This window comes from Ailuropoda melanoleuca, chromosome 5, assembly GCF_002007445.2.
Source record: "Ailuropoda melanoleuca isolate Jingjing chromosome 5, ASM200744v2, whole genome shotgun sequence".
Classification (NCBI taxonomy): domain Eukaryota; kingdom Metazoa; phylum Chordata; class Mammalia; order Carnivora; family Ursidae; genus Ailuropoda; species Ailuropoda melanoleuca.
In genome coordinates, this window is record NC_048222.1 from 68,865,282 (window position 1) to 68,891,007 (window position 25,726).

The following is a 25,726-nucleotide window of genomic DNA, read 5'->3' on the forward strand; positions in this document are numbered from 1 at the left end:
AAACTATTTGTAAAACGAGAATTGAAGAGGGATCATATTCTTTTAAATGACTTTCCTCAGCCCTTGCATCAGAGAGCCTGAGGCAGCCTCTGGCACTGAGCACTGGGTCAGACCCAAGCTGCTTGTACTTCTTTTGCTGCGGAGCCCAGACCCACAATCCTGGGTCAGACATGTTGGAGTCTTGTTCTTCTATCTACTCCAGTTGACCTTTAACAAAATTCTGACTGCTTTTCTCTCCATTTGTCTGTGAAGGGAGTTTTCATTTTATACTCTTCCAATTTAACAGAGGGAAAAAGTTAAAAAGAAAATGAAACACCCCTTCAAAAAACAAAACGAAAAAGTAGTCCACAGTCTCTCACTGTATTGGAGCCAAGAACTCTGCCAATTTTGCTCTCATATCTCTGAGTTGTACCCTGACCCTTTATATGACCAGTGGGGCTTGTTGCATAAGATCTATCTGGGCGCCTGTCTCAAAGTGCTATCTTTGTCCATATTTCAAAACACTCACAGATATTTTATCATTAATTAGTATTCATATTATGTCTCAAACAATCTGTTCAAGAATAGGGGAAGTGAACTAGTTGGACAGCTCTTCTGTTTGCCTAGTGATTAACATGGATGATGCATGGAGAGCCTAAGACTTATAAAGGGAGAAGGCGGTCAAATGTTGGGTAGTTATCTCCTGGAACATCTAGAAGCTCACCTACTTTGGAGGTTGGACTTCTCCAGAAAAACTACACTTGGCACACAGGGTGGGGAGACACAGACCTCTTTAAAAATAGACCCATGCCTTTTTGATTCACAGCATCCTGGATTGCTTTTCATCATGTTATCATGCCACTTGGGAGCTGGCTGGACTCCCTTGTTCAGTGACATATACTTCATAGTGTGTGTGTGTGTGCGTGCGTGCATGTGTGTGTGTGTGTTTTAAAAAACCATTTGTTCTTTCAACCACAACATGCTTTGCATTTTTCCTTCGAATTTGTGGGTGTATATATAGATTGATCAAAATAATATTTTTAACATTCTGAACAATTTAGAAAGATAGTGGATGGGTGTCAGTTAATCTATTATGTTCCTCTCTTCCTCCTCCCCCTCTTCAGCTGCTAATCTTAGAACTTGTGTGCCAAATTGTGTAAGATATTCTTCCAATAGCTACATGTGTGACTCTTTTGTGAGCTCTACAGACAGTTATGAGGACAGATTTGCAGTTGCATATGGGACTGTCACATGATTTGATTGCCTTGTCTTCCAGGCACTGAGATTTCTTTTCACTGAGCTTTAATACTGAGGAATTTTTAGTTGTGATGGAAGTTCAGCAAAGTCTCTATTAAAGAAATTACACACCCCAGGAATGGGGAAGGAAAAAAAAAGTTTTTACTCAACACCACTCTGTATTTGGCATCTCCATATACTGAACAGTATATATGTTCATATGTTTACTTTTTCCAGTAGTGAAAAAAATTCACAGAATTTTTATGAAAATCAAAGAGTTAAGAGCCTTTATTATCCTCCTTGCTCTTTCAGAGCAAGATCTAGTAGATGTCTCGACAGAAAAAGGAAGCAGATGCTTTGTAAAAAGGTCTCATATAATTCATGTCCAATTATAGAGAATGATCTACAGAAAAAATGTTATCTATCAACTGTTAGGAACCAAAAATACTGTGCCTTTAGTCTCTGAAACAGAAAGGTGCAAATCCATTTTCAACTTTACAGAGACATATTGAAAACCCTCTTTCAGGACCCAGACATTACAGCCCCTCATCCCACTGAACCACAGTGCCACCCTTGAGGGACACACAGCATCAAAACAAGGTCTTTCTCCTAATCTAATTTCAGATGTTTCTCAAGAATGAATAATACCCTAGTGATATCTGTGTCCAGGACATTAAAACATATAATATTTTAAAAGTGTTAATCACATATACCCAAAGAGCTTTTTTTTTCTTTTAACGCTCAGTGTATAAGATTACTCATCCTCATATTATTGTCACTCTGTAAAACAAATACAGTGGTTAATTTCTGAGAGCTACACCTATTAGTTTTGAAATCTTAATTTAGAAATAATAATGATGGCTAGCATATATCGATTGCCACCCTGAGCCTAAGCTCTATAAAAGAAATACTTTATATACATTACTTCTAATTCTCAAATTCTAACTCACCATTATTATTATTATCTTCTTTTTCCCCATTGAGTAAAAACTTGGAAATAGCTTGAATAAGGAGAGAAGTATATTTTGTTGTTTCGGACCTTTATTTCCTTCTCAAGTTTTAGGTTGGAGAAGTCTCGTACCTTGCAAGGGAAATTGCACCAACACTTTGCACAATGAAACTTGTGAGTGGTAGAACACAAGCAGAAGCTTCCATATCCTTAAACCACACCCTGAAAATTCTGAAGGCCACACATAGAGGCACTGGACCTCACCACATTCTCATGGCTCACTGTTACGTAACGGGCAGCAAGTTCATTGCAACTGCTCTGGATTTCTGGCCGAAGATCTTAACGACACATAAAACGGTACCTACACTATCTATTTTATTTCTAGTCTACAAAAGAGCAATTTATGAAAAGGTTTTCTTCAGACAATATCAAGTCTTTCTCTGTGCATTTCTTAACGCTTTGAGCTAAATCTGGCATAATAAGATTTGATTGAGCTGTTATGTTCTGCTGCGTAAGTGGCTGTGCACAATTGAGAAAGAAAATTGCTTAATAGAAAGTTATAGTCATCACTAACTTTATCTTAATTCTCCAAAGCAATAGGTTAAGACTCACTTAAGAGCAGCTCAGAGCTCTTAGAAAATGTTGAAAAATACTCTGTTTAGAAACATTTCTGTCCATTTGGTATACTGTACTTTCTGGAAATGGGAGTTTATCTTTCTGATATTTTGTTCACTTGGGGTACATTTTATCTTATTTCTCCAAAGACATTTGAAAAAGGCCTTTTCTATCCACTCTTCTAAAATATTTAACAGAGATGATGTTTTTCAGCATGACATCTGTACCCTGCTTTGAGGTTGTAACTCCTACTTATCCCATAGACATCAAAAGCCATTTCTGAAATAAACTGAATTTAGAATGTACCATTATTTATACCATTATGTTATCAGAAAGTAATGGATATTTAAAATAAATAATAGATTAAGCTGATGATTGGAATTTACAAGAATCTGGTCTCTGTTAATATTAAAAGTTACACTGGCAATACCATCATTACTTGCAGTGGTACTATTATCTACCTAGGAAATCTATGAGACATGAACAACCAGTAAAACTAGCAAGAGTCTTAGAAAGTTTAGAGCTTCATAATGCTGCTAGTTGAAAAGGAAATATGAAAAAATCTTTTACTTTCAAAGTATCAGCAGTAACCAATTTAAAAAGATAATGGAGGAAAAAAGACAATACGCACAGTAGCATCAAAAAACTGTAAGAAATTTCAGGACCTCTATAAAGAAAACCATAAATCTTTATGGCAGGATGAAGCTTTGAAAAATTGAAAAGATGCAGCTTGTTTCTGAATGGAAATTATTTAAAGATACATGATTTTAAATAGTTTTTATTTTTTAAATAAACTTAATTTCATTAAAATCAAGTCTCAAAGACTTGAGACACAATGATTAACACAACGATTCAGAAGTAGATATGGAAGAATAAAGCAGGCAAAAATAGCCTGAAAATTTTTACCAAAAGAAGAAACTAGAGAAGAAGGAGGAATATAGGGAAGGAGAGGAGGATGAATAAGAAAGCCTCATACTGCCAGATACTAAACTATAATGCAAAGATACAATTAAAGTCATGTGGCACTGGTACAGTAACAGATAATAATCCCAAACTTGAAATTTCTCTTAAAATTATGTGCTTTCATATTTGTAGAAGTGGATGTGTTTCCTTAGATGCTCCTGTTACTGATTTGGCAAACTTTGCTTTGAAGATGCCTTGTCTTCATGAAGGTGTCTGCTCACTGCTGCACCTGATAAAAAGGTGGGGTTTGCCGGCAGTCTTTGCTAGCTCCCTCGTACTTGATTATTACACTTGCAGTTTCTCTGAATCTAACAGGCTCTACAGCTCTAATATCTGAGCTTCCAATTGATAAGGAAAATATTTCCTGGATTTGTGCTTTATTTTGTTTTGGCTGTGGCTGACACATTTAAATTTGAGCTATTTCACAGATTTCCCCCTCCCCCACGCCCCTAGTGGCTTCATTTGGTATTCAGTGCGAACTAAAAATAAGATGATATAAAAATTTTAATTATATAAGCTAAGCTTCAGTTTTAATATAGAATAAAAATATTTATTCATCATGTATTTCTTTTCACTTATCCGCAGATGCTAAGTCCCAATTTTCAAAAAAATTCACCAAGGGAAGATTGTACAATATTTTCAGTGAGGCTAAGGGGCAAAATAAATACTGGTCATCTTTATAGATCTTGAAAAATAAAGGTGATCTCAAAGCATGCCAACCATACCCACTTTACAACTAAATGTAATGCAAATTACCATATCAAGCTGAAAATTTGAGTATCAGTGGTATTTAGGTTCCTGCTTAGTTAATGTCAGTTTAGGTACTGCGTACAGTAATTTGCTACAGAATCATTGTATGTAATTATTTTGCTGTTATAAGAGAATGCATTTATAGCTAAGAAGAAAATGAGGTTGGGAAAAATCATTTTGCAGAGCTGAAATTTATGGCCAGCATTCTAAGATATAAGGAATGTATCTAGTTTTTGTTTTAAAAATGACTTGCTATCAGAAGCTAAATGATCATTTTATAATTTTCTACAAAGTGAAAGAAAAGTGTTTTTAATTTAATTACTTATGCCTGAAAGGATATTTGAGTATATTCTTCCTGGAGTAATTACTAATACGAACATATCATAATAAGCTATTATACTCCTTCCAGAAATTTTTTGGTTCTTTGGTTTTCTTTGAAGGTGCTAGGAGAGTACAGACTGACATAATACTATTCAACATGCTGATACTTTTTAGGATCATAATGTTGGTTGTTAAAACTTTACTAAATTGACTTGACAGTTTCAAATTAAGTATCATCTTGTGTTCTTCCTTTCTCCATATCTTTTTAATGACAGTGTCATATAATATGATGGTTTTATGAGTGGTTTTGCTATCTCATTCATCAGAATAATCAATGGGGAAAGGGTCCATATGGGTTGTAGTCCATTTGTATTGGATAGGACAGATGGCATTATTGATAGATGGAAATATTCCAAATATTTATTGTATAATGATATCACAGGGACTCTGACTTCTGAATTTTAATACTTTAATTTCTACAGTAACTGGCAAATTAAGTAATTTATTCAGTTACCAAGTATCCATTTAATTATATCAATGTGTGAATTATAGCATTAATTACCTTTCAGTTAATACTTTATTTTACATGATGGGCATTTTTCTTTCTAAGTCTTTGTGTTTACTTATCTGATTTCAGACCAAGCCATCAGTTCAATCTTGAGGATTTTAAAGCTGAGAACAGTTTTTGGAGCAGTTAGTAAGTTAAAGATAGGATTCCAGAAGTGAATGAAGTAAAGATTCCATAATGGTTCTTCACCAGTATCACCTCCTGTGGGAGGCAGAGAGGGAAGGGGTAGTCTTAGAGACTCTATACATTTGCCTCTTGCATAAATGTCTACCCCCAATAGATTTGCTAAAATTATGTTCTAATATAAGTGTGAACATAAGGACAGAATGATATGATTCAAGTTCTAGTTATATTTCATTTTCTCAATTTGAAATTGAGTCGTTTGAAGAAGGGTTACTGCCGGTATAGTAAAGTTAATGCACTGGCCTCACAAATGTTTGCCGCCATCCCAAAATCACATTTGCACTAGTAGAAGAAATAAATGAAATCCAGTGGGAAAGAGGTCTTCACTTTTTACTGTGTATACTTTTGCATTGTTTAAATGCTTACTGAATGCATATAGCCATGCTTTATTTTTGCAATTGCAAAGTAAAAATGATAGTTTGAATCATTCCCAAACTTCTCTTGCCATTGTTTTATTTTTAAAATGATATCAATCCCTACTATTGAAAACATACTATGTATTTAAATACTAAGTATAAAACTGTCTGACAGTACCTCCAGGTAACTTTCTATTTTATTTAGAAAGTACTGTAAATTCTTTAAAAGTAGTGACCATTTTTTCCTAACTAAAATTTAGGATACATTATCTAACAGTGTTGTTTGTTGGTTTGGGGGGTTTGTTTGAATTTGTGAATTTGTTACTGTGAAAAAATTACAAAAGCATAAAAACTTAAAGGCTATTACATTTAGTTATAAATTTGTCAATTTATAACTGACTGACACCACTAAATTCCCAGTGTCTAGCTAACTGCCTTACACATATTGAGAGCTCAATGTTTGTTTGTTGATGAACAAGAGAAGACGCTGTACACCACAAACGTCTGGAAACCTAGAGTTTAGTTCAAAGTTAGAGTGTGACCCCATGAACCAAATAGAAGCTTTAAGCTAAAGTTTTGATAAGATCACTCTTTTTTAAAAAGTTCTTATAGATCCAGACTATGTAATCATATTGAAAGAAGGAACCGACCAAGCTTTATTTAATCACAACTGTCCAATACCGTTCAGTGAGCCAAGAAGAGGACGTGGTAACTTAGACCTGTCCCGTTCAAGATAGATTGTCGGCCCTATGACTGAGAGCAAAACAACACTATTTGTTTTCCTAATGCCCTGGCAAATACAAATGAACCAAATACACCCTGACGATTCCAGATTTCTCCAACACAGGAGACAGTTTCAGAAACACTGATTAAAATGGTGGAGATAATATTCTGATAGAAATCTTAGGACCAATCATAAGCCAAGAAAAAGACCAGCACTAATTGAAGTGAAATGAGTCTGAAACATTCTACACATATTTACTGTTTCTTTAAAAAAATCAGTCTCAGTAGTATAAAAGGCACAGGGTTTTGTTTAGTTTCTGGTCACTAAAGCCTTTTATTTCCTTCATTTATGAAATCACATACATGAGTGCTTTTGAATAAAATTTGGGAATAATTTTTACTCTGAACTTTGTATCTACATTTGCAGCCTTTACCCTTCCCCGATAAGTTCTAATGTTCGCGTTACTGGTATTTGTCTCTCCTGCTCTCTCCTTCCTCCTTTGGTACTCTTTCACACATTGAGAGACAGAAACAAAAGCAGAAAGACATATCAGCTATTTCTTTTGGATCACCAAACAGGAAACTTCTTCTCAGGCAACACTGCAATGTAGTTACGTTGTTATGTGGTTGTTGTTTTAAGATTTTAATTTTCCTTTTTTTTTTCAATTTTGTATATTTGGAAAAGGTTTGTTATATCTTCCCACTGATGGAAAGAAGAAAAAAATGTATAGAACTGAGCAAATATCTAAAAATATTCGATCACATATATAGCAAATGAATGACTCTTTTCACTGTATTTTGGTAAGGTTTTTCTCTTAAAAGTTCTTATCTATAGTTTTGGGCATGACCCATCCTCTCCCCTCCACAAAAGACCATACCCTCCTAAAAATAAAACATGAAGTCTAAACCTCAGAATTTAATTTGTGTCCTAAGAATTTCATATGGCCCCAAATTATTTAAAGACAAACAGTATTAAAATTGTGTTTTAAACAAGTAAGGCCTATTTGGAAGCAAATTTTCCTTATAATATTTTAAGAACACTGGAATATTTATCCAACGAATCTTCTTTTTAAGATGTAATACTCTTACAGAAGAAACACTATAAATGTGCTTAATAATAAATTTCTGAATTTCTTCCCTAGTCAGTTGGACTTTGATCTAAACAAATTTGTCAGGAAATTAAATTTGTTTTCAGGCTACCTACTTAATTTCTGAAGATGGGATGATAGTAACTGATCATGCCGTGAATAAAGAAATAAATTTTGGCATACTAAGGCAGTGTATAAGCTGAAGTTTTTGAACAAAGCAGCCTGTCAACTATGGTGCATTTAAGTACAAGAAAGATTGATGTTTGCCAAATGTCAAATCAGAGAGAACAAAAATGTTTTCAAGCTTAGGGGACTGCCAACAATCAAAGGGAAAATAAATAAAATTTTAGATGTACAATATTGTTATACCTTGTCAAGGAAATGTTAATTGAAATCAGGTCTCCTTTTTGAAAACATAATGTAAAATTTCCACCAAAAGACTACACAAGAGTCTGACAATTAACGCAAAAGTAGGATTTTTAAAAGATAACAAAGAGATGGCTGACATTAACAAAAATTGTGCTGTTAGATAATCAAAAAGCTATGCCCTAGATTTCATTGTCAATGAACTCCTACCGATTAATTAATATAATTGGTTATGTTACTAAGAGAAAGCTAAGAGTTTTGAAAATTATCGACATGAACCATGTGGGACTCCATCCTGAATTCAACAGTTAAAATATGCAGGTTTCTGTTTATTTATTCTGCATTATCAGGTTTATGACATTTATTTGGTAGCTAGATATTGTTGTGAATGTGCAATGATTTGAGTTATTAAAATACAGTTTGCTTATGATCCATGTTAAGAACATGCAGTGCATTCAAATAACTAACATATTAGGCCTTTCATCTCAGAGCGGTATGTTTCATTTCCCTGGGGTTGGGATTAAATTGAGATTTTGTATTCATTTGAAGTAACTGTAATGAGAATATTTAACGTGGGTCAAATGGAGAATAGTGGCACCCTGGAAGTGCGAAATAATTTGCCTTTTTTATACATTTTTCCACAGTGGGATTGAAAAAGATTACCACGCCTTGTTTAATGATGTTATATTGTTCTATTTGTGAATCTAATGAAATCTTTGGCAGAAAAGAGCACAAATTGCTTAAATGAATTTTAGAAAATAAGAAGGCATCTGAATCAAATAATTATACATTTGAAACACATGAGATACTACTAACAATCTTTACCTACAGAAATTTGGAGATATGTATATTTAAAAAAAAAACCTCTTAATATTTCCTTTTTATTCCCATAATGTAAAGTGGAAGAAAATTGTATTTTATTTGCCCACAGACTTGGAAAAGAATTGCTCAGCAGAGCTATGTACCCACGACAGATTTTTCCAGACTCTTTTTTCCCCTAAAGCAGTCTTTTTATTTGAGCCCATAAGTGATTTTCCATCTTTCTCACTGAAGTGCTCAGGTATATTAGCACCACGCTCTCTCTCAGGACATTGACTTTGTTAAAGCCAAGAAGAAATAAATTATTTCTTTGTGCTGGTTATTTGTGAGTGCTAAACTGGATCAGCCTGTGAGTAAAAATTGGCCTGTCACTGAATGACCAGTTATTGAAAATCATGTAAAAATTATATTAGATTGAATTGTATCATGTGATCTTAGAGAAAGTTTCTTTACCAAAGAATGCAAATACTGATAAAATTCATTGAGCTCTAAATGATATTCAGAAGCTGTTTTAGTGCTGAAACATACCCAATGATTGCTTAAGGCAAGATTACACTGTCTCAAAAGAATATAAGTTGGGTCAATGTAACAGGCTAAAATAATACAACATTTCCTAAAAGAGTTACAGGCTTTGCCTTAAGTGAAAATGTATTTGTGTTGAGCACGTTCTAGCATGGAAGCTTGTTTGAACATTCTGATAAATCCAGACATTTGTTCGGGAGACAAAGAAGTGTCTTCCCAGTACCATTAGGCGTTAATATATTACTACAGCTACTATTCATTGTTTATGCTTGATGAAGACCTTTCAAATGTGCCTAGGAAACAGCCTCTGTATTGTACATAGCAGACACAGTCCACGTCAACATCTACAACAAGTCAAAGACGCCTAGCAATACCGCTATAATTTAAGATTATTCTGGAAGTTCTAGACAATTAAGTAAGGCACTGAACTGCAAAGATTTATTAGAAAAAGAAGAGCCAATTATCACTTACATGAAATGTGTAATCACATACAATATAATTTAGGTCAAATATACCTAAAATTACCCAGGGCTTACTCTTCCTGTTTCAGAAGTATATAATTAATTGGGATAATAGGAATGGCCTTATATAATATGACTTTTTCTAATACATTTGCAGACTCTTGCCTTAAGTCAGTGTACATTTGTGTTGAGTATATTCTCACATGGAGAATCCAAGGGAATCAACTGGCAAACTACTTGAACTAAAAAGAGAATTAACTAAAATTGCAGGATACAATATAAATAACATATTTTTAAATTTTTCATCCACCAATAATATCTTGATTTGGGGGTGGGAAAGAGGGAGTTCATATGATAATCACAATTATAAGATAATTGGTTATATTCTTAAAAATTGCACAAGACTCCTGTCTGGAAGGAATTACAAAACTTTCCTGTGTAACATACAAGACTAAAGCTTCTGAATGGGAATATTGTAAAGATGGCATTTAACGTTCAGGTGTAACTTTACCACATCAGTCAAAATTCTAGTGGGGTTATCTTAGAAACGTGAGGAAATTATTCTAAAATGTTTAGGATTCGAAATAGCAAAGGACAGTTTTCAAAATATTGATAAGTGATATGACCTGTTAAATATGAAAATATTTTTCCAGCAATACAATGTATAAGATGACATGGTACAGCTGCAGCCAGATTAGTAAAATGAAAGAGATAAACACAAAATTAACCCTACGTTTCTATGAACCAGATATGACAGAAGCTGCTAATAATGTAGATAGGATGGATTATTCAGTGAATGGTAGTAAGAGATTTGGCTAGAATTTGGAAAGAAAAAAAGAATGACACAATAGAATTCAGACATTAAATATAATTTTTAAGAAATTTTAATTACATAGATGCTTATAGAATAGAAAAAATTAGGGGCATCTGGGCAGGTAAGCATCCAACTCTTGATCTTGGCTCAGGTCTTGAGATCAGGGTTGTGAGTTCAAGCCCCAGAGTGGAGCCCACTTAAAAAAAACAAAGAAAAAATAGAAAATATTTATACGGTATGAGTTTAGTCTGGTAAAATACATATGCACGTGTGTATTTGTAAAACAAACTGGTAGGAATTATACCAGAATGATATAAATAATTTTAAAAGGGGGGGGGTGTTGGTATGATTGCAGACGATTTCAATTTTCTTTATACTTTTTGTAATTTCCACCTTCTTTCTTCAATTATAATATATAATCAGAAAAAAGAGTTTTTGTCTTTGGATTTTGAAGTAGCCGTCATAGGGTCCTTGCGTTGTTCAGTGGTTGGGCACCTGACTCTTCGTTTCAGCTGAAGTTGTGATCTTGGCAGGGTGGTGAGATCCAGGCCAGAGCTGGGCTCCAAGTGGCTGGAGTCTGCTTCTCCTCACCCTCCCGTCTCGCCCTCCACCCCACTCATTTGCATGTGTGCTCTCTCTCTCTCTCTCAATTAAATGGATGAATAAAGCAGCCATCATGTTATTCTAGTATGTAACAAATATTATACATTTCCCAGCATAAAATAAGTACAGACTTGCTTTATCTTCTTAAAGGGTTGCTGTTTTTCTTTTCCTTTTACAATGTACAATTAGAATACTATTTATAAGCAGGGAGCATAGAGCAGTGCTCACCATTATATTTCCAACATTTAGATAATGCCTTTTTTTTTTTAAGTAATCTCTACACCCAACGTGGGACTCGAATTCAGGACCCTGAGATTAAGTGTCACATGCTCTTGTGACTGAGCCAGCCAAGTGACCCAGCAAAATACTTGATACAAAGTAGGCATGCAATAAATATTTGACTAAAGAAATTACTAATTATTCGATACATAACTCATCTATTTGCAAAAATCTTAATGGATTGATACTTTTGAATAATCTTTTTCCACATTAGTCATTTTTTAAGGGTAAGATCTAATCAAGGAATGCCAAATCTTTGATTATCTAATGTCTAATTTGAACTAATTAAATTTTTTCCTCTTTTAATTTAACCTAGGTAGATGTTGGCTAGTACCCAAGGCAAGAACACCAAAGAAACATCTTAGTGCCTTCCATTTTGCCATGCTAGCCCTAGACTTCTGTCATCTTCCTGGTTTTGGAAACCTAACCGCCCTTCAGACTGTACCACCATGACACCTATCATTCAAAACCTCTCTCCTCTATCCTTTCTTTCTTTGTTTTCTAGAGAACCTCTGGGCATTTGGCTTAAATTCCCCATTGCTTGAAATCTAACTTATTTCCTTTGAGGAGGCCAATACTTCTCCAGTGGGGGAAAGAGAAACGACTCTACTGCATCTCCCCTTTGAAGAGCTCAACCTTTAATTCTTAGAGAATCATTTTGCATTAAACCAACTGCCTGGAGTCTATATTGTAATAGCATCGCATCGTCAGACCCTTACCCTTCTTCAAGCCCTGGTGCCCTCATTTTATGAGATGTGGGGTTTTTTCCCTCTTTCTTCTATCATATACCCATTCTCCTCCTGCATCCCACTCAGCATTTTCCTGTTCTATTCAAAGAGGATCTTCTACCCCAAGGTCATTTATATTCAGCAATTTGCTGAATTATATTCAGCCAATATGTTGTAGTTGCTCCATTCTTTTTTATGGCTTAGGACTATCCAGATAAAAGCTTGGTAATCTGTCATCCTTGAATTACATTAGAAAAATGAAATAAAATAATGACATGGAAAATAATTGATCGAGAAGTCAAGAAATTTGGGTTCTAGTCCTTACTGTTTTTCTCCTCAGCCACAAGTTAAAATAAATGGCAGTTAATTCAACTATGACCTCAGTTTTCTGAAAAAATAATATTCCCTTCTATCTCTAACGTTGCCTTTGACCATTTCATTCATTTATTTATTCAACCAATGCTGTTTATCGAATTCTTACTGATTTTTCCAGCACTGTGTCAGGTATTCAGTTAGGATACAGAAATGATTAAGAGATATTTCTCACCTCCGTGATACAAGTTGCCTTGCTTTCTTCATGAAACTGTGAGGGAGATGATTTTTCTATAACAGAGACGTTGAATCTTGACTTCTGACTGAGCTTCCTAGGCAGGGTCTTTTAAAAGTAGAGCATTAAATTTTGTAATATCACTGTATCAAAAGGACAATAAATTATTTTAAAAATAGTTTCTATATTTAGACATATTTGGAGTCTTATTTTAAAAGAATGCATTTATATTTTTTTATAATGACTTCCCAGTTGTACTTATGGTAGTATGTTACCTATATTCAACTTTTAAGAATTTTGAGCAGGCAACTTGCTTCCATGATGACTTTTCAGATAAAGATTTCTGATCCTGTTATGCTTGCCATTAATTTCAAAATATAGGAAGGTGCGTCTTTGGTATCCTTCAAGAAAAACTTGACACATTTCATATTTGCTTACCTGAGGAAACTGCTTTTAAAAGAAAGAACAGATAGTTTTCCAAGATGAATAGTTCTTCCTGACTTACACTTGACTCAAAGGATAGAATAAATGAATAATTTTGTATGCAAGTTTCTTGGTTTGCTTACAACTTTCTGCTAAGACTCCAGAGACCTTTAAGCAAAGGATTCCACCCAGTACATTTGTTGTATGTGTATGTGTGTGTACATTTTTTTCCAGAAAGCATATGTTAGAAGGGCTATTAAGCAATTAGCTTCATGCATATAGATAGTTCATTTTGCACCAAACCATATGATGTGATTGGAATTTATAGAAAACCATCTTTCTTGCCAGGAATTGAGGCAAGTTAATTCTCTAGTTTGGAGAAGTGTGGTCTTATGGCTGCAATCTGTACCCTTAAAAATTAGGAGCCTAGTATACTATATTCGATTGCTTAGAAAAGTATATAAAATATGAAAAATTGTCTTTATTAAATACAGAAATTGGAAAAAGAAAAAGAAAACCCAAGTAGAGTACCTGGTTCATTTTTCATGCTCACTAAATGTTTGTTAACTTACAATAAAATGAAACCAGCCGGGGTTGAGATTAGTTTTGTTTTGTTTTGTTTTTTATGAAAATATGTGCCATAAAGTTTTGTGTCCTTGTCAGATTTGGCCTGAGCTTTCTAGCAGTCTATACAGAAAAGGGGGATGCCATCAGTGAAAGAACCTGTAATGTCAATGAGATGAAAACAGACTGGCTGCTCAGGTGAAGCCCAGCTACTTCTAGGGATTTAATAACACTTTCCAGAATGAATGAATGATACTGAAAGCTGCAAAAGATTTCTTCCATTTGCATTTTTAGGAGGTCCCTTGGCGCTTCACTGTCTTGACAGTAACCAGCAAAGAACTTCATGTAGCTATTTCTGAGGTCAGTGGTCAAGGACAACTGCTTTTAGGCAGACAACACCACCACTGCTTGATAGGATAATGTGTCTTAATTCAAAAAATACTCCAGAATACCTAGAAATCCTGAAGCAGAGGTAGATTGATCGCACGTACTTCAGGCACATATACATTTTCCATGTGTAGAATAGGATTCGTTGCCACCTTTTAAAGCTCTAGTTGTGCTTCACAAAGGGAGTGTGTGACCATCTTGTCTCATTTTTATGGTATTCATATCCCTGGCCACAGCCATTAGTCAGTAATTTTTTCCCTCTTTTTTGAGGGGTGGAGATTATACTAAAAATCCGTGGAATGTCTCCTACAGGATGTAAAATTCAACGTGATTGGCCTTTTGTAAATATTAAGCAAAACCAGTAAATCAAAATGATAAGATTAACATATTTTAGCAGAAGCATCCATGTGAAGGGAAATGTTGACATTCTTTATGAAAGCTGCTTTTTCCCTTTACTGCTGCCATTTTTATTGTGGATTTCCCTGCTCAGCACTTAGTTCCAATTTTTTAAATGATCCATTTCAACACTAGACAGCAATATTCTTCCAGTCATATGAGTTTTTGGTTGCATTTTATTACATTAAAGATTGCAGAGCTCTACTGTGAATTATAGTATTAACATTTCTTGTATTTTAGAGGACTGTGTTCAGAAGAATTCATGTGACTGAGTCCAGGAATTCTTTGTTTGGGCCTTTGAAGAGGGAAGTCCGATGTAATTTAATCTTTAGTGGTAACTGGGTCAAGAGCTCATTATATAATTTCAAAAAATTCAGAAGTACAAAAGCAGTAGATAATCCATTCAAGAATCCCAAGAGGTATTTGATTTAACGTTGACTTACTCAGAAAAAAAAATAAAAAATAAAGTTGACTTACTCAGTTGAAGATGATAATACTTTCAAGTAGTAACCAATTTACCTGAATATAGTTTTTGCCCAGAACTTTGCTTATAACTTAGTTGCCTGAGCTCAAAATGCAGTTTTTTTAGAAACGGTGCTATAAATTCAAGTCCATCCAATGGATACTTAAGTGCCAATGCTATCTCAACCCTTAAGAACTTACTTGCTGGTGGTGTGGAAAAAAAGGCAAGGACACAAATAACTCAGCAAACCTCTTTTCAACACATTGTCAAGTGCCTGATAAAGCAAGCTCAAACATGGCAGAGAGCCACCACTGAGTTTCAGAGTCAAAAAATGCATAAATTGTTACAAGCTTATTCTATAGATCAGCTACCCAGAATTTGGGAGGTTTGTGCTAATATCTTACTCTCAACTGATTGTCATTTCTTCTTTTTCAGCGTAAGTACCCTGCTACACAGCTACTCCCCCCAAAACGGATGGGGTGATAGAAAGCTGTTCTGGCTGATGAATAATCAGAACTTTACTGGATTTAAGAACTTTACCCTTTTTTTATTAAGCTTAAAATCTCTACCAAGGACTCTCCTATCACTTAGGTATATGATTAATATTGACCTCCCTCCCCAAAAAAATAACAAATTGCCAAAGCATTTTATCTCTTTTATGTCTTCACCCAAAGCGGCAGAGTTTCTGACACCACAGTCTGTTTTCACTTGTGGTGAATTTATTTTGTGATCTCTTCAGCATAGCACAATATTCTTGTTAATATTTTTTGAGTATTGTTTAGACTGTTTTACCTTAGATTTCATGTTTGCATTTGGAAGCAAGTTTTTCTTTTTCCTGTGGATCCCATTATAAGTGGGATTGAGAACCCTGTTCTATTAAATAAGGAATACCTCATCTTCTCAATACTTGTATTTCCATCCTAGACTCCCAATCAGAGAGGATATTTAAAATATTTAACATCTACTGTAACCCGCTCTTGACCCACAAGCCAGCCCACCCTTCCCGGTTCTTTTGTCTCTCCTTGGCTCCCTCGGAGCCGAATTCCCATGGAGGCTGAAGTTCCCACAGCTTCAGAAGAGACAAGGACCAGCCAATCTGTGGGAATCCCTGTAGGAGCCACTGGCCATGCCCAAGAGGGAAGGCTTTGAGAGATTGGCTGGTACAGGCATCAACTAGTCAGAGTGAGAGCAGGTTTCTGCAAAGCAGAGCATGAACTCTTTACTCACTATTCCAAGGGCATCCTGAGTGAGAAGCCAGCATGGCCAGGGCACTTTTACCAACCTGTGGGGGAGTTTTCAAATATTTTAATAATCTGTGGAGCCTTACCTATAAATACTGAGTGTTATTTTTAATAACCCATTATAAGAAACTGGATCTACAGACTTAAGGCAATTGTGTGTGGATAAAAGGGCATTTTAGCCTGCTGTCTAAGTGCTCCTTTGTCTCCCATACTTGAATAGAACTTTCTTCTACTTTGAATGTGGGTTCAGTGCCTGCAAGACTTTTGGTATCTGCTTACCCAAACTTTTGCCTCCTTCCTTCCTAAGCCTTAGTTTCCTCTTCTGTTAAATGGTTTACATTATTAGTGTTCCAACATATGGCTACTGTGAAGTTTAAATGAAATACTACAGGTGAAACCCTTAGTACAACGCCTGGAATAGCACTAGCCATCATCACCTTTTCACAGGATCTGCAGTTAATAGAGTTTATAGTCCTATATGCAGGTGTATAGCTGATTGGTACATTTTACTACATGAACACATACTGTGCATTGTGTTAGAATAAAAAGATGACCAGAAAAGTAGGTTATTATTGGGTGTGAGAAGTTTTCATGCTTTCAGACACTATAGGGCTATTGTGTACTTTGACAACTTGAAGAAGGCTGGGGTTGCAGGGGCTGATGTCAGCTCGTGGCTTCTGGGCTTTTACTCCTAATGAGGAAGAGGTATTCTTGCTCTCCAGACAGAGGGAGATCCTTTGTCAAGCTTCAGGTCTCCCTGTACTCATATATTATCTTTTCCTTTGACTTCTGCTCAAAACCTGGGAATAGAGCATATCTTAAAAGCACTAATGTCAGGAAACCCCAGGCTCTTTCATTTCTGGGCAACATGAATGAGAAGACTGTCATAAAAGATATGGAATCTTAGGAGGAAATAAATAAAATTGAATCCTAGAGGGCAGCATTAAAAAAGTGTATAGAAAAACTCTGTTAACAAGTAAATGAGTATTTTTAACAAGGGTTTCTTGTCATCCTCTTTGACTGGCATCAGAGTCTTCATTTGAACCATGTCATCTTAGGTGCTCTGAGCAAATGTCAGTTATAATCAGCTCTCCTGATGAAGACTAAACATCAAAATAGGAGTGTGAAGGAAGCGGCGTGCCACACCATTTGCTGAGAACTTCTTTGAGCCATGTCTATTTGTTTCCTCTTCCCTCTTGGTGTTTTATCATATTCACGATATGCTTTTTTGTGTGTTCTGACTTTCCTTCTTGAAAGTCTTTATTCACAAGTGAGTGTTGTTGTCCCAGTCACATATTGGTTTGGCATTGACTAATAACCTTTCTTGATGTTTTCTTCATCATGCATGAGGTGGGAAAAATTCCTCAAGTGCTTTTCGAAACCTCCCACCGAATTCTCTAGTTGTGATTTCTAAACCAAAACTGCTTGTATTATTGTAACTCTAAAATTTCTTGGTTTGATAAATACATTTTCTTTATATTCTTTGAAAGGGTCTTATTTAAAACACTTTCCTCCTGTTCTTTCCATGCAACTACCTTCAGTACTTCACATGAACCTTCTATGACCATCTAGATTAATAAGTGAAAGCCAAAAATAAAAGGGAGAGAAAAATGTGCAGCTGATTTTATGTATGAGAAGGTATTAAACAATAATTGCAAAAGTTAAACTGTACCCAAATATTGGTAATTTATCTTTGGTTTGCATGTCTGTTGATATGATTTTCTTTGTTAAAGAAAAAAATCCTTTTTAATATTAAATGAAAAAAGTCTTTTTTCATGAAGTTGGGATCATTTAACAAAGCCAGATTTAGTGACTGTCCCAATGTCTCTGTCCTTTCATTTTTCTTACAAAGGGGAAAGCTCAGAAAAACTTTTTATTTCAATGATACTATTTCATGAAAATATTTTACTATTCAGATATTAATCATAGGTATTATAAATTTAGTTTCTTAACACATACATTATATTTAAGCTTGTTATTGATATTACTTTTGAGATGGAAGATAAGAATTTAGTGTTATAAATGTGCAAAATCTTCTCTTTGATGTATTAGATCTTTTAATATTATTCAGTATAGCACATATCATTTTGAGTTACAAGCACTAACTTACACCTCTGTCTCTTTCCCCCTCTCAAGATTGTCAGTTTCTAGAAAGCAACAACCTTGCCTGCCTTATGTTCATTTCTTATCAACACATAGGTTCTTGGCATGGTGCCTGGCAAATAGTGGGTGTTTTAAAATGCTCTGTAGATAAATAAATGAATGATACTGATGTTGCAGATGCACACAGATTGCTCAGGTTACTATGCTATAAGTGTACAAATTCAGTAGTCTTATAATGTCAGTTATCTGTATCTTAACATACATCAAGAAGCAGCAAAGAACCCTGTAAAGATCAATACTCAAGCTTCATCCCAACAAGGTTATATAACTCCATCTTCTGTAGCAAAATGGATGTGGTCACTGAAGACCTTTTCTAAAGCTTGGGGTGGCACCTATAGTTGTTCACACATGGGGGCAATAATGGTTAAACCTGACAGTAATGGTCAGTGGGGGAAAATAGACCTATTTTGCTTTCAAATGGGACTACCACCTGAAGAGAGGCAAGTCATGGTCAGAAGATAGGATAGAAGGGGGGCGCCTGGGTGGCACAGTGGTTAAGCATCTGCCTTCGGCTCAGGGTGTGATCCCGGCATTATGGGATCGAGCCCCACATCAGGCTCCTCTGCTATGAGCCTGCTTCTTCCTCTCCCACTCCCCCTGCTTGTGTTCCCTCTCTCGCTGGCTGTCTCTATCTCTGTTGAATAAATAAATAAAATATTAAAAAAAATAGGATAGAAGGAAGAGGGAACTGAGATTTATGATCTCTACTCATACCAGCCACTATGCCAGGAGCTTTACTGTTGCTTCCCACAGTTCTTAAAACGGCACAGGAGTAGGCAGTATTATTCCCTTTTACTAACGAGGAAACAAGTTTCTCACAGCTATCAAGTAGGGGTCCCAGGATTTAAAACTGGGGCTGTGCAATACAAACCCCGTTCTTTTGTGCAGAGAACATGATTGTATTTCACCCCTGTCTTAAGTCCTTTCTAAAATAAGGCAGGGCATAAATCAATGCACAAATTATTCTCACCAGCCTTATCAGAAGTCAGATCCATGTCAGCAGCGGGGAGGGTATCAGGGAGGGTCTTCATGGTGGAAGCGCACAGACTTGGACTTCAGATGGACCATATCCCTGTTCTGCCTCTTGGTGATCTCGTACAAGTTACTTACTCATGCTAATCCTAATCATTTATAAAATGAAGATGGCCATAGAATTTCGAAATGACAAGTACAGTCAAGGCCTGAAACAGAGAAGGCCTTCGAAAGGGGTTGTTGCTTGAATCACCATTTATGCAGAATAATGCTTCGTTCTTCTTTCTGGGTATGCTACTTAAAGAGAGACTTGGCTGTCGGAACACAACAGAAAAAGAAAAACGTTGTCTCTAGGGAGAGCTTAGTTGATGTTATGACAAGCTAAGGTCAGTTTGATGTAAAATGCCTTTGATGTGCAATGAAATATGGCCCATTATACTGAATTTATATTTTTGCTTGTTATTTGCTTCATTATAAAGTGATTGATGATACATCTTGAAATTCACCAAAATTTCAAACAAACTGTTTTTTGCGAAAAAAATTACAAAAGTGACTTCAGGGGATTTGCAGATGTACTATAAATTACAATCAATGCCATAACAAGTACAATGGAGAAGTGAAACAGGGAAAGATAATTCCAAGTTCAGCAGATAATTCCAGTGTTAGGGTTTGCCTGGCTCTTAAATTATGGAACACACTCTCTGAAGTAAGAGGAATATGAAAAAAATGGAGAAAGGGACACCAAGACCAGTACCTTTGTGGTACCAATATGAGAAAAGTGATAGAAAAACTGAAGTGTGGCATGAAGTAAAGCTGGTGACAATGCTAGAACACCTAATCATGACAAGTCATTTAAATGCTACTTTCAGAGTAAGAATTAGAGCAAAGAAGTGATCTTCTCGTTGCTTGGAAAGCCTACTGTAAAGTTACAAGTTTAAAGAAAAAGGCACCAATGTTGTCTTTCTATTCCGTTTCTGTCCAGTCCAGCCATGATGATCCCCCTCCAACGAGAAAGGCAAAACACTGACAACACTAACAATAGTACTTTGTTAATGATACCAGGCCTTTAATGCTTCTTCACATCCCAGGGCAATAGCCCTGCCGAAATCAGAGTGCACAGAAATCATGAACTGTAACTGGTGAAAAGTAGGACTGTGCCCTTGCCATTCCCTTCTTTTAAACTTCTAATTAAATTACTTTGTAAGACTACTTCTTAAATTATAAAATATAATAAATCAAAAATATAATAAAAGAAGCAGACCCAAGAAGCATCCAGACAACCTGAGTAATTATTGCCCCCCACCCTCCAACAACAACAACAACAAGCAGCTAGGCATAAACACTAATGAAATTTAAACCACTGCATCAGGCAGCTATTCCCCAATTTATGAATGGGTACCACTAAGCAATTCTGTCTACATCATTTTCAGCATTTACGTCAATTCATTCAGCTCTTGACGGTGCATTTGCAACTCAACCTGGCTAAATCGTCCAGAATGGAACCTTACTCAAAATTAGACGATAATGAAACAGCGTCCTGCGGTGGAAAGAGCACAGGCTGTAGACAGATGGGTTTTTCGGCAGGCTCACCAAATGATTAGCTGTGTAATTATAAAATGGGGATAACAGTACTACTTGTCAGTTGTCATTGCGACTCAATGCAATGATATATTTAGGGAAACTGATATTTATTGAGCACCTACTATGCATCAGGTTGCCAAGCATTTAATCTTCGAGGCAACTTAAGGAAGTAGATATTACAGAACCAGGCTTTGAACCTGAGTTTTAGTCCAGATTTCATGCACCTTTCATACCACATAGTAAGATGCCAGACATGGTACTTAGCACAAAGCAGGCCCTCAAGAGATAGTTACTGAATGGAATAAATAGCATGATTATAGTGGAAGTGACCAAATCATCAAACCTATTCTTTAAAGTTTAGGCCAAAATCATCTTTTATGCATTATAAGGGAAAATTGGGGGGGTATCTCAACTAATAACTTAGGCACGGCACCTATACTTAAGCTATTTGATTGAATAAGTTGTTTAAATCGGGGAATCATTAAGAGATGAACTACACGTGCCCTAAAACATTTATATTTTAATTTAAATAAATTAAAATAAATAAACGTACATTAATTCACTAGTCTTTTGGTGTAGGACCTAAATCTTGTCTTGGCATGTCCTGTTTGTGTTGGCTATTTGTAGCATAAATCCTACTCAATAATACAGCACCTACAGTTTCTATTTTCTTTTTCTATAAAATGGAGCAACACATTAAAAATACTTATGAAGTAATCTGAGTGAAAAACAATTCTAGAATTTAACAATTTTTCTAATCTTTTGCACCTGAATTAATAGCTTTTTTTATTGTGGTTTTAAAAAAACACACACACTTACCAGGAGACCTACTCTCTTCACAAATGTTTAAGGATACATTGCAGTATTGTTAACTATAAACACAATGTTATACATCAGGTCTCTAAGACTTTTTCATCTTGTATGACTGAAACTTTATACCCATTGAACAGCAACTTCCCACTTCCTGCCTCTCCCCAGCCCTTGGCAGCCACCATTCTACTTTCTGCCTCTAGGACTACTTCAGACACCTCATACAAGTGAAATCATGCCACATTTGCTTTCCTGTGACTGGCTTATTTCACTTTGCATGCTGTCTTCAAGGGGTTTTTTGGTGGTGGTGGTGGTGGTGGTTTTTTAATCTTTTGTTTTCTTTATTTTTGAATTTAAATTCAATTAACATATAGTGTATTATTAGTTTCAGAGGTAGAGGTCAGTGATTCATCAGTCTCATATAATACCCAGTGCTCATCACATCATGTGCCCTTGTCAATGTCCATCACCCAGTTACCCCAAACCCCCGCTCCCCTCCCTTCCAGCAATCCTCAGTTTGTTTCCTATGATTAAGAGTCTCTTATGCATGATTGGATTTTCTTCTTTTCTGTGGCTGAATAATATTCCATTGTAGGTGTACACCGCATTTTATTTATCCGTCAGTCTCTCAATGGACACTTAGGTTGTTTCCACCTGTTGTTGGAGACTGTGAACAATGCAGCAGTGAACATGAAAATGCACGTATCTCTTTGAGATCCTGATTTCAGTTCTTTTGGATAAATACCCAAAAGTGGGATTTCTGAATCATATGGTACTTCTGTGTTTAATTTTTTCAGGAACCTTCATACAGTTCTCCATAGCAGCTACACCATTTTACATTCCCACCAACAGTGAAAAAGAGTTCCAATTTCTCTATATTCTCACCAACACTGACAACATGTTTTTAGTAACAGCTCACTTTTGTAAAGCCTACCCACAATATTCAACTTAAGTTTTATAGAAACAACTCTACTTTGTTTCACATCCATATTCCATAGGATAATATAATACTTAATTGAAAGTACATAATAGCATATTCAAGTTTGGAATAAAAACAACTGATAATTTGTAACTGCACAGTTCAACTGGTAGCAGCAAAATGGTAGGAATTCTGGAGAATAGTTGGTAGCCTACATTATTCATCCTGCCCTGAGTATCAGTGAATGCATTTATAGAAAGAGTAGAAAGGGCTACTTAGGTGGAAATGAGTGAAGAGAACTCCTACTTCTTGAAATGAAAGGGTTGGGCAAGGTGACCTGTGAGGTCCCTTCAAGATCAAAATAGGCCTTTGTGGTGGACTAAAAATCACCAAACTGGATTAGAAATTCAAAGACATCATCAGGGTCTTATATTTAAAGATCCCTTGAAAGTTTTAATTGAGTGTACACATTTCACACCTTGCATATGGCTCCCTCCCCAGATTTTCTTTGAAGATATAAAGGAATTGGTACAGGCTTTCTTCTCATTTAAGAGGTTCACCTCTATTTGAAAGCTGGTGCTTCTAAAATGCACTGTGAGTAGGGTGGGCGGCTAGACCAGGCATCCAGAGGCGTGGATTCAGGTGCTAACTCTCTAACTGGTGAGCAAGGAGGGCCGTAGAGCATTGAACAGCTGTGGACTATGGCTCTGTCCAATCTCACAGTTTTATAATTCCGTAGAGAATTTATAATTCTTTACTCTTTTCTCCACTCAGACATTTTCTTGTGAAAATTGTCACGTTATATGGCAGTAGCTACTACCTGAAAGGTTTGTCACTATTTGCAACTCTACCCTTCTAGGCAGTAATCAGCCTGACATTTTTGTGTGTGGTTTTTTGTGTATTTTTTTTTAAACCAAAAACAACTCTATCCCTTGTAGCTGCATGCCAGGCTGCTCTGTCACCTAATGTCGTAGTCATCCACAGTTAATTCCTATCGCTCTAGGCTCTGCTTCGGCAGTAATTTAAAGCATTTCTGTGCCCTCGCTGCTTGGAAATATCACACTTCATAACACTCCACTCCAGTTTGTTGAGTATCCTGCTGCTGTCTCTTCCTCATACACGACCAGTAGGCAGAATTGTGTTTTGATGAGCATCCCTTCAGTCCTGTGGGTCTGGTTGTTTTCGAGGACTTTATAGTCACTACTCTTTTCTTGTCACTTGATTTTCAGGTCGGATGACAGGTAACCCAGATGAAATTATTCCAAAAGGTAGATATAATGTCAGCAATTGTGCATGGTTTCTATGCCTGTAAAATATTAGAGAGCATTATTTTTAAAATTATTTTGTGTGTGTGTGTATGGGTTTTACTGCCACATTAAAGATGTGTTTTCTGCCAATTTTTCTACATATGTGTCTTCTCTTTCAGTTCGGTTCTATTATTCTTAATCAATTTCTAATAAAACCTAAAAGCAGAATTCCCTGGAAGTTTTCAGTTTCCATATGTAAACTGTCCATAGGTTCTATGCTGGAGATTGCTAAGGGAGCTCAGTTGTTTTTAGTTATTGAAACTGTACGGTAAAATGCTGATACCACAAAGTGACCCACTGTCTTGTGTATGTGCCTTCAAGGATACACAAGTCCTAGGTCACTATTGCCATGACTTCCAACGTTACCCAAAATCTATTGAGTTTGAAGAATTAACCCAAGTTTTGAAATGCATGATCCAATTGATATAAAATTTTGGGACCTGGTTGAATGTGAAGATACTCAAAAATGTTTGCACTAAAGGAGGCATGTCAGGAAACCCACTTATCCTCCTATTACAATAGAATACGGGTCAAGCAATTCGAAGAAATCAGTCAGCCTTAGGATATACGTGGCTTTTTTTTTTTTTTAAGATTTTATTTATTTATTCGACAGAGATAGACACAGCCAGCGAGAGAGGGAACACAAGCAGGGGGAGTGGTAGAGGAAGAAGCAGGCTCACAGCGGAGGAGCCTGATGTGGGGCTCGATCCCGTAACACCGGGATCACACCCTGAGCCGAAGGCAGACGCTCAACCGCTGTGCCACCCAGGCACCCCAGGATATACGTGGCTTTTTGAAGGTCAACTTTGGAATCAATCAACCTTAGTATATAGGTGACTTTTTTAAGGTCAACTTCTTCTTACTTAATGATCCTCTTGACCTTGTCATGTGAATTTTTATGAAATGGGTAAGTTTAACTCTTTCTTGTAGGTTTAGATCTGCTCCAGGTTTTGAAGCCAATACTATTACTTTTTAGAGGAAAGATTACAAGTTTATTTTAGTAGCCTAGAAGACTCAGAATATGTATCTCTCTCTCCTAGTAATTACATTTCTAAGTTTCTTTTTTCTTTCTTTGAAAGATTTAGAGTAGCTTTCCTGGAACACTGTTAATGTCATTCTCTTTAAAGCATCTTGTCTATCAGACTTGGCTGAATGAATCCGTTGCACTAAACCCACACAGACACAGCAAACAAACACACAGCATCAGCTTTTCGAGTAATTTATGGAGTTGTAAGACTACGCAGATAAAGTTATTGATTATTACATTTAGATCTGTTGCAGTTTGATTTATTGGAAATTCCATGAATTGGATTCTACATTGTACATCACTTATCTGAAAAAAAAATATAAGGCTTTATTAAAAAAAAAAATCTCTCCTAAAAAGAAGAATACATTCCTGGGACTATAAGTAATACTTAGATGTGCAAAACACTGTTGAAGAGACAAATCGTTAACATGAAATCACCTTCTGAATGTCCAGGATAGATTGTTAGGATATATACATTTATATCCTAACAATATGCATATATATACATGTATGTCCTAACTGTGTGTGTGTGTGTGTGTGTGTGTGTGTGTATAGTTTTGCACATCTAAGTATTACTTATAGTCCCAGGAATGTATTCTCATT

General features: G+C 35.9%; 1 protein-coding gene and 1 long non-coding RNA gene across 3 annotated transcripts in view; one reads left to right on the forward strand and one right to left on the reverse strand.

Annotated features, from left to right (window-relative positions):
* The window catches only part of DPH6 (diphthamine biosynthesis 6), a 317,109-nt gene that overhangs the window by 280,145 nt on the left and 11,238 nt on the right, over positions 1 to 25,726 (forward strand). The gene's annotated exons all lie outside the window — the stretch shown is intronic.
* LOC109489396 overlaps positions 23,968 to 25,726 on the reverse strand; it is a 162,404-nt gene continuing 160,645 nt past the window's right edge. The window contains exon 5 of the long non-coding RNA XR_002142388.2: positions 23,968 to 24,095. This is a non-coding gene — a long non-coding RNA (uncharacterized LOC109489396). The remainder of the gene's footprint in view (positions 24,096 to 25,726) is intronic.